Source organism: Hemicordylus capensis, chromosome 5 (assembly GCF_027244095.1).
Source record: "Hemicordylus capensis ecotype Gifberg chromosome 5, rHemCap1.1.pri, whole genome shotgun sequence".
Classification (NCBI taxonomy): Eukaryota; Metazoa; Chordata; class Lepidosauria; order Squamata; family Cordylidae; genus Hemicordylus; species Hemicordylus capensis.
The window spans coordinates 10344757-10358979 of NC_069661.1; the positions used below are offsets into that span (position 1 = coordinate 10344757).

Genomic DNA, 14223 nt, shown 5'->3' on the forward strand with positions numbered 1-14223 from the left:
AAATTGTGGCAATTGGTCCGGTTGTTTTGAATAATATTCTCCTAAATTGTTTAAGAGAAGTAGATATCCCACCCCACCCCACCCCACCCCACCCCACCCCACCCTAACCCTAACCCCAGAATCGAAGTCTTATATTTGTTTCCTGAGATGTCTGTTGCTCCCTCCCCTCTTTGTACATTTCTTCAAAAATGAAACATTAAAAAGTATAGAGAACAAGGAGGCTATTCTCACAACCCACAGAAACTGGGATAAGGAAGCTGAGCCAGGTTTCTGCGGGTCATGTCACAGGGGGACCCCTGATGGGGAGGCAACAAGCCTCCCAGCATCGTCTCCCTAGAATGCCCCACACACTCACACAGGACATTCTGGGACTTCTGGGGGCCGGTTGGCCACTGATCCCTGCCGCCCCAACTGGCTCCATGATGGAGCCAATGATCGTGTGAGTGGCCGATCCGGCCACCCAGGGCTAGCCACCTGATCATCTGCAGGGAAGCCCGCTCTCCCCACAAAACCGCTTACAGCTCACTGCTCATATGGAGAGCCTCAAGAAGTTATGGTAAGAACTAATCCAACTACATTCCTTTCACTATAATTTTAACTGAAAATCACCATCTTCAAATTCATGCACTTTTGGTTGTTAAGCATCAAATGCAATATTCAGAGTACAGTAAACCAATCATTGCCAGTGCCTTGTCTATAAAAACAGGGAGAACCATGCATAGGTGGAAGTAATGAGATAATGACATCATTATAAAACACACCATTGAAATATCCCTATGGGGCACTACAACTGTACTAAGTTAGAACTAAATTGGTCCCAGCATTGCAAAGTTGTTACGTGTGAAGACACACACAGCTGCCATCTTGAAATGGGTTCTGGAATTCATTCATGGGATATCAAGGTTTAATGCCCTCTACAATCTTAACATGTATACCCAGTTTGGTGCAAATCAGTCCAGTGGTTCACAAGTTAGTCCACTTCCAGCTCAAAAGTCCATGCCATCTTGAACTGGGGCGGATAACATCATCACAAAATACACCATTCCAGTGTCCATATGTGGCACTACAACTGTACCAAATTGGATCGAAATCAGTCCAGGCATTACAAAGTTATGTGGGGGACACACACACAGAGGCAGACACACAGACAGACAGCAAGGTGATCTCATAAGAGATCACGAGGCAATGGTTTCCATGAGGAAAGTAGGCTAATAAAAATGGGTCAGAGCATTTAGCAACTTTCCTCTTCAGTTAGCAAAGAGCAGTCTTTCTTTTCATCTCCTTTTGCAGGGTTCTTTCATTGTTGTTCTTTTACAAGTCTGTTCTTCCTTCTTTGCAGTTTACATACCCAGAGATCTATAAAGGACCAAATGAAGTGTAGGCAAGGAGATCTGTCAAGCGGGCTCCACCACCTGGAGAGAGAAAAGGTAAAGTTGCTTTAAAAAAAATAATGAAACAGGTGTGTTGATTAGGATCAAGAACTGACATGCTGAGTTCCCTCTGTGTTTACTTTAGCTTCAAGGAGATGCTGTGGGGCACGTCATGCTGATTATCATATAGGGACCACTCACATGACATGACAAATGCACAGCAAACTCATGCATTTACTCCTTTCTGTCGATCTGAGGACCCCCATGCACATTAAAATGTCCTAGGGCTGTGCAAAGTCAGCCTGGTTTTTTGGTTTGTTTTTGAGATGCTACAGCATATCTCTGCACCATGGCAACTCACAAGGAGACCCCTGACCAGGAGGCTAACACAAGCCTCAGGGGTCTCCCCATCCTGGGACTTCCAGGAGCTGGGCAGCCCCCGATCCCTGCTACCCTTACCAACTCCCTGATGAAGCCAGTAGTCTTGTGACAGGGACGACTCCCTGCCCTAACCCTAACCCTAAGCCTGCTCTCCCTGCAGAGCCTGGTAAGGCGCTTTACCCCGATCATGCGTAGAGCCTCACAATCTAAAAAGAAGCGTAGGGTAGACACCAGCAACACCCACTGAAGGGATGTTGTGCTGGGGTTGGACAATGAAATACTGTCTAATGAGCAGAATTGCTCTAACTGTGGAGCCATATGAATCTGTCAGGGCCCTTTACTCATTATTTCAAGCCCTGCTTGCAACCTCACCTTTGACTAGGATTTGGTTTGCAGAGAGAAGAGACAGGGCCTTTTCGGGTGGGGCGTCTCAGTCTGGAATGCCCTCCCAGAAGAGTGTTGTCATGCTCTCTCCCTCGGGTTTGGTTTTTTAAAAAGATCTTAAAACCTACTTGTTCAGAGAGGCTTTGTAATGTGTTTTCCTATAGCCTGGTGGGTTTTTAATTTTAACCGGGTTTGTTTCCATTGTTTCCATTATAAATTGTGTTTTATTGTGTTCAGTTTTAGATTACTTCTACTGCTTTACCATCGTGAGCCACCCTGAGTAGTATTGTACTGGAGGGGTAGGATATAAATATCTCAAATAAATAAAAGGTTCTCTTGGGAGGAAGGATACCCCTCATCAAGGTTGCAGGGACTGTCATTCCATATATTTGGAGAAGGAGGGAAATGGAACCAACAAAGAACAGGAAAGAGGCTGGATGCTGAAATACTTGGGAGACAGAGACAAAAAGGGGTCTGAAACCTCCCCACTCTTTATTGCTGAGGGCCATGAACAGGTGGCTGGTAGACATGGAGAGACCCCACCCCATCACTCAACAAAGACGTTATCATTATAAAATCATATTATCACACCACTTTTCTACTGAAAGGGTACACAAATCAATACATAGAGATCAATACAGTTTTAAACACTACAGGTCTACCTCGTTATCCAAGAAGGTTCGATTCCCCTAGTTTACCATAGATAATAAAACCACAGATAATGAGGCAATGGAGCTCTTCTCACAGACAGTGAGAAGAGCTCCCGGGTGGTCTGTGGGCCAGGCAAGTTTAACTTACCTTCACAGCAGATGATCTCCATTCCTTGACTGGCAACTCACTTGGCCAGAACGTGCCGCTGTGTGCTCAGTGAATTATGGGGATTCCAACCCAAGTGTGCCAGCAGCCGCAGCTGACACACATTTTTTTAAAAATGCTCCCTTAACCTAATTTTTGAGGGAGGCAACTTAGGCAGCTTTGCCACCATGTAGCCGCCCAGATCAGACCCGATCCCAGTCAGTGCCTCATTGAGTCCTCTGGGGAGCGGGGGGGGGGGTAGGTTTCTGCAGGGCAAAACAGAAAAAAGGCAGGAAAACAGCAGAAATAGAAGCAAAAAAAGTGCCATACCATGTCAACTGGCAGGTCTCCAAGTGTCCAATGATGCCCCCCCATCCCGCCAACTGCCAATTTCAGAGATTTTTCTCAAAAATAAAAATAAAAAAATCACAGGTTTGTTTTGTTTTTGACAGAGGAGCCACAAAATGGCCAAAATGGTGGCCAGAAGTGACTTTGGGGTCATTTTCAGCCACCTAGCAACCATGGATGCATGGGTATTAACCCTTTCTATACCTGCAAATGCGAGTCATGTGGCTATTTGTGGACCGTGGATACACGCAACCATAAATAGCGGGACCACATGTAGTAAGGTCCACCTGTATTTGAAATCGACAACATCCTGTATATCCCATGTGATTGCTGTTCTTATCTCCAGGTAGAGGAGAGGAGAGCTGGTCTTGTGGTAGCAAGCATGACTTGTCCCCTTAGCTAAGCAGGGTCTGCCCTGGTTGCATATGAAAGGAAAACTAGAAGTATGAGCACTGTAAGATCTTCCCCTGAGATGATGGAGCCACTCTGGGAAGAGCTTCTATGTTCCAGGTTCCCTCCCTGACATCTCCAAGATAGGGCTGGGAGAGATTTCTGCCTGCAACCTTGGAGAAGCCGCTGCCAGTCTGTGAAGACAATACTGAGCTAGATAGACCATTGGTCTGAGTCAGTATATGGCAGCTTCCTATGTTCCTTTGTTCCTAGATGGAAGCCAAATTAGCCATTTTGGAAGGGCGGTATAAAAACTGAGTAAATAAATAAATGCTCTGAAGCTGGCTAGGAGTGATTCACTTGAGGGAAGTCAGGAGCCATTAGAAGATTGGTTCACCTTGTCTGTCACATAATGAGGACTTCTGCACTGTCAGGCATACGGCAGGTGAAGGGAGCACCCTGCCAGGGAAACAGTTGAGCCAGTGGGGATGCAGCAAATAGCTGTGATTTTTGCTTTCCAGAGCGAAAATCACATATTCACAGCTGCAAACAAGTGTGCTGAATATAGCAACAGGTTTTCAGAAGGTCACAGTGGGTTGTTTGGGTTTTTTTTTTGTTTTTTGTTTTTTGGTGCAATGGAAAATAGCAGTGATTTTTTTGCACATGTCTTGCAAATTAGTGCACCAGCCAGTGCTTGAAATGTCCAGCAATGATCCTCAATGGCACAGCTCTATTGCAACATGATGTTGGCAAGCACTTCAATAGGGAACAAGTTGGCAGGGATAGAAATCACTTTGTGCAACAGCATGCGGCCAGTGCTTTGAATGGAGGACGTGGGGAAGAAGTAATCCTACAGCATACATATGAGCTGGGTTGGTGCTTGCAATGGCGAATGAGGAGGATAAATCACTTGGAACTGGTGAGTCATTCAGGAGTTTGGAACTAGCAAATAGCTTGGAACTAGCCAGTCATTCAGGAAATCACGTGCATCAAGCTTACTGCTACTTCCTTACTTTCTTCCTTCATTTCTCCTGCTCTCTCTCTTCTACTTCCCTCCTTCCTTCCTTCCTTCCTTTTCGCACAGCACATAATTAATCTATGGAATTCTTTGCCATGGGATGTGGTGATGGCCACCAGCTTGGATGACTTGGGGAAGGGGCTTAGACAGATCTATCAGTGGCTACTAGTCTGGTGGCTGTGAGCCACCTGCAGCCTCAGAGGCAAGATGCCTAAATACTAATTGCAGAGGAGCAACAGCAGGAGAGAGGGCATGCCCTCAACTGTTTCCTGTAGGCTTCCAGCAGAATCTGGTGGGCCGCTGTGTGAAACAGGATGCTGGACTAGATGAGCCTTGTGCCTGATCCTGCAGGGCTGTCCCTTCCTTCCTTCCTTCCTTCCTTCCGTCCGTCCTTCCTTCCTTCCATTGGAAGGATCTGAAAATATTCACTGCAATTACATTTTTAAAGCTTTAAAAAGGTCTCTGTTCCTTTCAATAAGTCTGGACCATATTCATTTTACGATCTGAAATAGCCCCAAACACAACAATTTGGAAACCATTGCCCTCACAAAAATTAGGAACATAGGAAGCTGCCATATACTGAGTCAGACCAGTGGTCTATCTAGCTCAGTATTGTCTTCACAGACTGGCAGCGGCTTCTCCAAGGTTGCAGGCAGGAATCTCTCTCAGCCCTACCTTGGAGATGCCAGGGAGGGAATTTGGAACTTTTCTGCTCTTCCCAGAGCGGCTCTATCCCCTAAGGGGAATATCTGGCAGTGCTCACACATCAAGTCTCCCTTTCATATGCAACCAGGGTGGATCCTGCTTAGCTAAGGGGACAAGTCATGCTTGCTACTACAAGACCAGCTCTCCTCTCAAGCACTGTGAATTGTGAATCTGCTTTTGCCGATAGAAGTATAGAATAAAAAAAGGTTAGAGTAGGAAGGGACTTGGGAGGTCTACTAATACTAGTATACATCTGTCTACTAGATGTTCTGTGCAGGAATTTGCCACATCATCGTTGACAAAAGGCCATTCAGCCTCTGTGTGAAAACCTCCAGTGTAGGAGAGCCCACCATGGCATGAAGCACTGTCCAGCCGTGCTTACAGTTAGGAAATTCCTCCTTATGTCTAGCCTGAATCTGCTTGTCTGTACTTGATTCTAGTCCTGCCCTCAGATAACAAGTCCTCTCCTTTTATGTGGCAGCCCTTCAGATATTTGAAGACTTAGTTGTCTCTTCTCCAGGCTAAATATATCCACCTCCTTTGGCCATTCCCCAGAGGAGTTGTTTGCAGACCCCTCACCATCCTTTTGGCCTTGTCTGAAATATATCATAGATAAATGGTATATTTATTGCATTTTCATCTCACTTTTCTGCCAGTGAGATCCGGGTAGTGCATGTGGTCCTCTACTCCCATTTCATCCACACAACAACCCTGCAAGGTAGATTAGGTTGAGGGATATTGATTGGCTCAGCAGCACCCAGTGATTTTCATAGCTCAGTGCCAATTTGAACATGGCTCTCCCCACTTTTTCATTTATTTTATTTATTTCTTGTTAAATTTTTGTACCGCCTTTCATTAAAATAATCTCAAGGCGGATAATGATCTAAGCATGATCACAGGCTGGTTCTCAAAATAGCTGGAAGCGTGATGCTGTGTTTTGACAATGTGGGGAATATCCAAACCTGACCAAGAAGGTGTAACGTCCCTTCTGACAGGGTAGGAGGCTAGCTGTAGAACTACCCACTTCCTTACACCCATTTGCACTGAGCAGCTAGGCCATGGGTTTTTAAAAAAATAATAATTAGGCAAACTAGACGCAGACCAGCAATTACAAAACAAAAGGGTAGTTTATTTGAAGAAAGGGATAAGGGTCTGGATTTCAAAGGGGTGAGTGAATGAGGTTAACATCACTACACAACCAAACCAAAAGATAGTGAAGACACCAACTAACCAAACCTTCCAGCTTCATATGGCTTACTCCAGGAATAAAAATAACTGGCTGCATTCACACGTTACATGGAACTGCAGCTCCAATGCACCCGCAATTCCTCTCCACCTCCTCCCGTTCTCCTGTCTGTATTTATATAAAATGGAGAGGAGGCAAACTGCAGTCATGGAGACTGCAGAGAGGAGGGGGAACTGATTTTGTGGGCTTCCATCTTGACTGAAGGACAGCCCCAGCAGCCAATTGCAGCCAGAGCAAGGGAGGAACTTCCTCCCTTGCTTCTGGTTGCCACAGCTTGTGACTGCAGTGCCATGTTCAGATGTAACGCTGTCACTGCAAAACCGGAGTTAAAGACAGCAAAACATACTAAAAACTGAAGGTACAAATTGGAGTCTGGGTAGGGAAACTGTGGGTAGATTTTCAGTCTGAACTGCAGCTGCATGCATTTGGACATACACCAATTTCAACTGGAGGCCCCTTCAACTCCGGTTTCATGTTACGTGTGAATTCGGCCACTGTTTGTTGAGTCTCCAACTCTCTCTAGGCAGACTGATGACTCCTACTTTGAGTTAGACTTTCCCTGCGATACAGCAGACACTGCTGGGGGCAGGACCACACCAATCCCTGCAAATCTGGGCAAGGCATCCAAGGCTTTGCTTGCAACTTTTGCTAAGCAAACTGAAAGGAACTGCAAAACACAGGAACCAGAGCTTTACACTCAGTGAGTGCAAGGTCTCTGTTACAGAAGTGTTTACACCTCTCTCAATATTCTGCCACCTTAAAGCCAACTTGTGACTAGCACAGCTTAAACAGGGCTAGACATTTACATGAAATGCTTAAGTAAATATGAAGTGCAAAGATCACACTCCTCCCAAGTAAATTGCTCTTTTTAATTGAATAGGTCATTGACCAGTAGCACATTCTGTTCTAACAATGTGAAGAATTAAAGCTTTTAGTCTTAAAACTGTTGAAGCCATGGAGATTTTAATATCCTTTTACACATCTACCTAATTGCTCAAATGGTATAACATGCCCGACACACTTGAGTTAGCAGATTAGACCATTTTGGGATTGGCTTAATAGCTGCTAGTCTCTTGGCGGCTTTTTTGTTGTTCTAAGAAATGTCATTTGAGCCGTTTCCGATGTGTCAAATCCACTGCCATTAAAACCGCTGTAATTCTGTTCCTCTGGCCAGCTACAACATATTGATCTCTGCCTCCATTGATTCTGGCACCAGGCTGGAAATGGAAATGATTTTGTCCAAAGGACAGAATAACAAGCAGGTGCATAAATAGGAAATAAAGAAACTGTTTTCAAGAGAAGGGGGTGAAGAGCACCTGGCCACCAGCAGGATTTTCTGAGCACAGTGGCTAACTTCCAGACTAACATTGCACTCATGCAAGGATGTTGTGCTGCTAGTTCTGCTAAACTGGGAGACTGTGTAACAAACTAGTGTTGCATGGCTGCCTCCGAAATGACAGCCTAGGCCAGTCGTGGCCTGTTTTGGGCCCCTGTGCACATGTGGAAGCCATTTTTGTGCCCTCCGCACATGCACGGAGGCCATTTGCATCACCACATGATTTGTGTGGCCAACTCCATGCTAAAAATCATTAGAAAGGGGATTGAAAATAAAAATGTTAATATTATAATGCCCTTATACAAATCTGTGTTGCGGCCACATCTGGAGCACTTTGTACAGCTTTGGTCACTGTATCTTAAGAAGGATATTGCAGAACTAGGAAAGATGCAGAAGAGGGCAACCAAGATGATCAGGCGCCTGGAACAACTTCCTTATGAGGCTAGGCTATAGCATCTGGGGCTCTTTACCTTGGAAAAGAGGTGACTAAGGGGAGACATGATCGAGGTGTATACAATTATTCATGGAGTGGAGAGGGTGGACAGAGATAAATTTTTCTCCTTCTCTCACAACGCTAAAACCAGAGGTCACCCCATGAAACAGAAAGTTGGGAAATTTAGGACCGACAAGAGCAGGCCTGCTCAATTTAGGCCCCCCAGCTGTTTTTGGACTACAACTCCCATAATTCTCAGCCACAGCAACCAATAGCCAGGAATTATGGGAACTGTAGGCCAACATCTGCAGGAGGGCCGAAGTTGAGCAGGCCTGGACAAGAGGAAGTACTTTTTCACACAGCACATAATTAATCTATGGAATTCCTTGCCATGGGATGAGGTGAAGGCCACCAGCTTGGGATGGCTTTAAAAGGGGCTCAGACAAATTCATGAAAGACAGGTCTATCAGTGGCTACTAGTGTGGTGGGTGTGGGCCACCTCCAGCCTCAGAGCCAGGATGCCTCTCAATACCAGTTGAGGGGAGCAACAGCAGGAGAGAGGGCATGCGCTCACCTCTTGCCTGTGGGCTCCCCAGAGACATCTGGTGGGCCACTGTGTGAAACAGGATCCTGAACTAGATGGGCCTTGGGCCTGATCCAGCAGGGCTGTTCTACTGTTTTTATGACCAAGATGACCTGGTGATGACAGAAGGAGCTCAATATAAGACCTGTAACATAACGAGGAGGGATCCACACAGAGAGGGAGGCCCCAAGGCAATGAAGGAACTAGCCTGTGGGAGTCCTGTAGCAATTAAATCAGAAATAAAGTGTGTTGTTTAACTGGCAACTGGTGGTGTAGACTGCTTTGCTCATGCTATCTAGCCAGGTCCCAAGCCCCTATGATATTATGATATTATTATTATTATTATTATGGGGTAATAGGGGCCCCATAGATACTCTTCTAGCAGTACCCACCTGAATGCCAATGTGGATGATCTGGCCAGAAGCCAAGAAAAGCCTGAGTTGATGCAGCAGAAACAGCTTTGGGCACCGAGGAGGAGATGTCATAGCAATGGCAGGGCTCCATTGTCATAGCAATGGGGATATGGCATCTCTCCCAGCATGGCCTAGATATCATACAAGAAGCACTCTCCTGAGCAGATGTAGGTCACCATGCTCTATTTGAGGAAGGGAGGCATCCAAGTAGGAGGCAGATTAGATGCCCTGCTTCTGAGTGAAAGGCACAGACAGAGAAAGGGAGGATGCAATAAGTGCTAGGAAATCTCCTTTCCATATCCAAGGATCAGGGAATATTAGAGAGGGCCAAGAGGGGTGATCCTATTCCTCCAAACCTCCAATGAAATGTCTGTGGCCCACAAGTTTATTATTTATAAAGCTCCACACAGTTGCATGACCCAGACTCCAGACACCTCTGTTTAACGTGACTTATCAGACTCTGTCTCTGGGCCATGGCCATCTGCCATAAGCTTTCAGGGCCCCCAAATCTGTTAGACCTAGAATCTTCATACAACTCCACAAAGATCTCTTATGAGAAGGACTCCAGTTGGTGAGAGAAGGAACCAGAGTGTGCAAATGATTAGAAGGAAGCACATCTGTCAGACAGAACATCTGAATAAGTTGCAAGCTTCCTACTCAGCCATTCCTGCCACACCACCACATCCACTCCTCAAATGTTTGAAGGAGACTGAAATGACTGTTACTTTTTTTGCCCCTGAACAAAGTACTCAGTTTCAGTTATTTTTCAGTGGATAACAAGAGTCAAGGTTTTCCCATTCTGGGGGAGGCATGCTTCCTGCCCTCACTCTGGACTGGCTTCATGACATTATAATGCTGTGAAATGTGAATGCCTGTGTGACATTGTGGTTGTGACCTTAGAGCGAGGGCAAGAAACATGGCCCTCACTCTGAATGGATTTTTGTGACATCATTACATAGTCAAATCTTATGGTGTGATTTTGTGTCACTGTGAAATCATCACACTGATTTTGTGAGTATTAATTGTCTGGGTTCATGTAGCCAGGAAGAGGCCCCCATAAAAATGACACTGAAGCAACTGCTGATCATACAGAGATAGGTTGCCAGATTGGCTTTTTAAAAGCCAAATTTTGGGTTATGGCCCATTTGACCCACGAGTATACCCCTTAGTTTCTGGCAACCAAAGGCTTCTTACACTACAAAAATGTTCACAATTAAACATTCTCAAAACCCTAGCTTTTATTTTTAAACTCACCTACAGACAGAGTGATTACAAGCGAGCTTACTTTCATGACCTGCACTACACCTACTGAATTCTTCACATCTACCCGCTTTTTAATAAGCCTGCCTGTACATTAAAATCACCGCTACATTTACTGCACTTAAAAATAAATAAAATGCTGATGCTTCAGGACTGCTGATTCTGTGCCAACAAAATTTTAATTCACCTGTACAAATTGTGCAAATTAAGCAATTACGCGATTCCATTTTTTGCATTTCATTCTCTCTTTTTATTCTCCTGGATGAGAATCTCACTGCACCAAGCATTGCCTACGCCCTGTCAAGTATGTTGTCACCACCATAAGGACTAGAACGTTAGTTATTGAGCAACTGAATTCCATGGCCATTACCACATTCTGCACCTTGTCTGTCCTCTGGCAGAGCCACAGGGTATGCACAGCCCTGATTAGAATCCCCCAGAAAGCAAAATGAGCACAAATGGAGACTAATCTAATAAGCACGACACTGATTTGGGGTTATTATGCCTGGTATTATTATGAGATTAAGAAAAGCATTCCTCTCACAAATTCTCCCTGAAGTGCAAGTTAAAAGAATGATCCAGTTAGCTCACAACTAAGAATTTGAATCTGTTCTGTCGAGAGTAAAAAAGAAATCAATTTAGTTCACATTCTCTTAAATCCTCTTAGAGCTTTCCCCCCACTCCTCAGGTTAGCAGGGAAAAGAAGCAACATCATTTAAAAACTTTCATTGAACTGGATTTTGCTTTGGGGAGATTAGCGAGGAAGTAATTTACCAGTACTGGACTGCTTCACTTTTGCTGTGGCCTCCAGTGGTGGAGATACTAAAGGGTGGGTCACACATAGCAGGGGGTCTGAGTTCCCAGTGTAGCTTGAGATATGGAGAGAACTTAGAAGTTGGCACTGCAGACAGTCCTGTATCTTGGTTTCTTGCAAGCAGCCAAGTTAGACCAGAAATCCTGTCTTTGCCTCCCAAATCGGTACCCTCCTAGATGGTATCTGCGTGAAGCCTGAGCATTCATACGACCCTGTACCTGGGTAAAAGGGTGAGCTTGGGTAAAAATAAGTAGGGCTGCTCATGTGAATGAGCTCCATAAATCTAAAAATCCATAAGAATCTGTACAATACAGACAAATAAAACAAAACACAAAATACAGTCTCTTGTAAAACTACAGCTAGAAGAATTACAACCAAACTTCAGAATCTCCCCAACCCACTACGAAACACCCCCCCCCAAAAAATGTGGTTGTTGCCATAGGGAGGGTTCGCACGACTGCAGATGACTGGATAACTGAGATTGCAAATAGATTCTTCCAACGCAGAGAACAGTGTTGGATCATTCCTTTGAGTGTTTGTCGGCATCAGAGGATCCAATTCTTACAGAGTACTTCAAATGGAGACAGAAGTTTGGAGTTTCTATCATAATAATCACAATTATTATTATGATTGCCAGAGCTAAGCTGCAGCTACTCACAGCTTCATGGAAGCATCTGGCTAAACATCTTATGGAAACAGGATGTTGACCCAAATGCATCTTTGGTCTTATCTTGCAGAGTTTTCCAAGTTAGGTTAAGGAGGGAAGATTTTCTGAAGGTTGTGGTAACCTTCAATCGTCTTTTGTGCTTTCAATATATATACAACCAGCATGAGTATTAAATTGTATCATTTTGCCCTGGTCTAGTGACCTTTGAGTTCTTACAACCTTCGAAGAATTACCTACATGTTAGTGAATGGCTTATAAAAATGTATCCTTTCATTCTAGCGTCTCTCTTTCAGAACTGAAATTTTCCTGTCGTGCTGAATAGTCATGGATATAAAAATCTCTTAGATAGTATGGTAGGATAATAGACTTCTTGGAGCTTCCTCCTTAAAACTCAAAATGATTTTTTAAAATGAATAATATAACTGCTTCCATTTCAGGTGCTTTGAGAATAGAACCAAGATGGAATTAATAACCATGCAATTTGCTTCATAATGGACGGATGAACCTGGTACATCATGACATCAATCCCCAACTTGAACTGATTAAAGAAGACCTCGCCAATTTTATAAATTTTGCTCCTTGACAAAGTGGAGGCGACAGCAATGAATCTGAAATACAATTGGGAAAAACAGCGACTTCTATAATAATATTATTTTTCATTAAAAATATACATTCCAATTACATAAAATCAAGAACTTTTGTTCTAACAGACTTTGTTAAAGTAAGAAGGATTTAGTCATGTTTAGAGCATTCACCCTATGGATCTCAAAGAGGGAGGTAGACTGTTTGAAGAAAACATGTCTGGCTACTGGGGAGAAGTAAAAGCTCCTTCCTCATGCCTTCATAACTTTAATCTAACATGTATGTACTGAAGGTCAGTTCAAATAACACGTTGAAACTGAAGAATTTCCAAGGATAATCCACTAACAGAAGAGTTGAACCCTGGTCTAGATCTCTGTGAAAACTCCAAAGCACACACATAACTCTTGTAGGAAAACATTTAGCAAAGTTCTTTCTCCATCACATTGGATGGGGAATTGCTTGGAGGTGGCGGAGCTATTTTGGCATATTGGTTATTGGCTATTTTGGTTTCTTATTTGCAGAGACTCTCTACATTAGGGTATACACATACAGACCTTTTAATTAACTTTTAATTTACTATATAATTTATCATTTTAAATTGTTTTAATATTTTAAATTTGTTTTTATCTATTTTATTGATAACCATTGAGAGATGCTCTGAGGAAGGTGAGAGCTATGCCAGAGGTCCAACCATACTGGACAGGTCTCACCAGAGGAGCCAGACAAAGAGTGCCTCTCCCATCAGCAATATGGTGAGACGTAACTTTAATAAATCTATACTGGATCAGTCGTCGCCGGGGTCAACAAGGACCGTGCCAGGTGCTATAGTTCCTGGACATCTGGTGGCAAGTGGGCAACAGGACTCAGGATCTTCAGTTGAGCAACCAGGGCTGAAGATAGCAAAGTTACTGGAAGAAACGTCACTTAACCGGGAAAAATATACAAAAAATGCCAACAAGGAAAGAATGATCTGCTATTACAAGTCTAGTCCAACTAGAAGAGGTTATTTAAAAAGAATGTACCAAATTTGGAAAGAGAAGCATCCAGATACAGAAATAAAAGAACAAAGGCTAGCAGACCAGAGAAGATTCATAATAAGAAATAAAGTATTCACAGGAGTTGAGCTGGAAGAACTGCAAAGAGCAACACAGGCTCAAGATATGGAAGAAGAATTACCACCAACTGAAGAAGTTGCTCAGGCACAGGTGGAGGCGGTGTTGGAAATCGAGGATGCCACTGTTGCTGAACTGTTTCAAAATCAAAACCAGGCAACCGCCCCTTTGCCTTCACCTCAAAAACCCAAATGCCTTTTAACAGAAAAGCAACAAGAACTAAAGCAAAAAATAACTGAGCACATGAACCAAACAACCACCAGAGTTCGACTTCCAGCTCTAAAAACAGTTGCCAAAAAACAACTCACTCAGGCATTAAAAGATGTCAATGCTGCACTTGCAGAAATAACAACCAATAATTTGCAAGAAACAAACCAACTAATGTA

General features: G+C 43.9%; 1 long non-coding RNA gene across 1 annotated transcript; it reads left to right on the forward strand.

Moving 5' to 3' along the window:
• The first annotated feature begins 4469 nt into the window (after positions 1-4469).
• On the forward strand, positions 4470-12831 carry LOC128328316 (uncharacterized). The gene is made up of 2 exons (XR_008309135.1): positions 4470-4587; positions 12581-12831. It is a non-coding gene; the product is annotated as an uncharacterized LOC128328316 (long non-coding RNA).
• Positions 12832-14223: the final 1392 nt, after the last annotated feature.